Genomic DNA, 800 nt, shown 5'->3' on the forward strand with positions numbered 1-800 from the left:
GTAAAGTATGGACGGCCCTTCGCTACATCAACACCGGGTGTTGAACACCCTCGATTGACATAGTGTGAATCACACTATGTCAATCGAGGGCGTTGATATGACGATGTGTTTCGGACGATGTATCACACTGTGAGATTCTCAAGGTGGTTAGTTGTATAATATTTGGAACGGAGTCCACATTTCTACGGTTAAATTGATTTCCCTATTTGCGGTTTTCGTCCGAGCCAGATGGCTCGCGAAAACCGCCTCCATTACCCCTCATGAATATCCTTTGGGACGCTAAGATTCGTCATTAGAAGCCTTGCGACCACGTTGTTACTCTGTGAGTATCACTAGAGAAGTTTGAAATAGTGTGTCTGATGGGGCATATCGTCTGTGAATTGATTACTGATGAGCGGATGAAACTTCCGGACTGAGGACGACTCTCTTACTCTTCTAGCAGCATGTCTATCTTGATCACGCTGTCGACACAAAAAATAGCTTGACAGAGTGAGTTGGCTGACTGGTACAACACAACAAGAATAAATTCGTTTTTCTAGCACTATGACTGCTAGAAAAAACGAGTCGTTTTTCCTATGCATCGTTGTGAACGATGAGTTACAGCGCGAGTAAGCTCGCACGTTCTTCTACAGAACCTCATCGGGAATAATCTAGTGAGAAAGCTGCGGAGAGAAGCATATACCGAGACAATTCAGTTTGCATCCCCGCAGGACATCACAGTAAGCTTCTTTATCTCTCAAACATCCGTGCTAACCTGGCTAGTACGACGAAAATTCGATGGTCCATCGAATTCTTGTGAA

The sequence above is a fragment of the Perkinsus marinus genome (genome assembly GCF_000006405.1).
Source record: "Perkinsus marinus ATCC 50983 genomic scaffold scf_1104296970688, whole genome shotgun sequence".
NCBI lineage: Eukaryota > Perkinsozoa > Perkinsida > Perkinsidae > Perkinsus > Perkinsus marinus.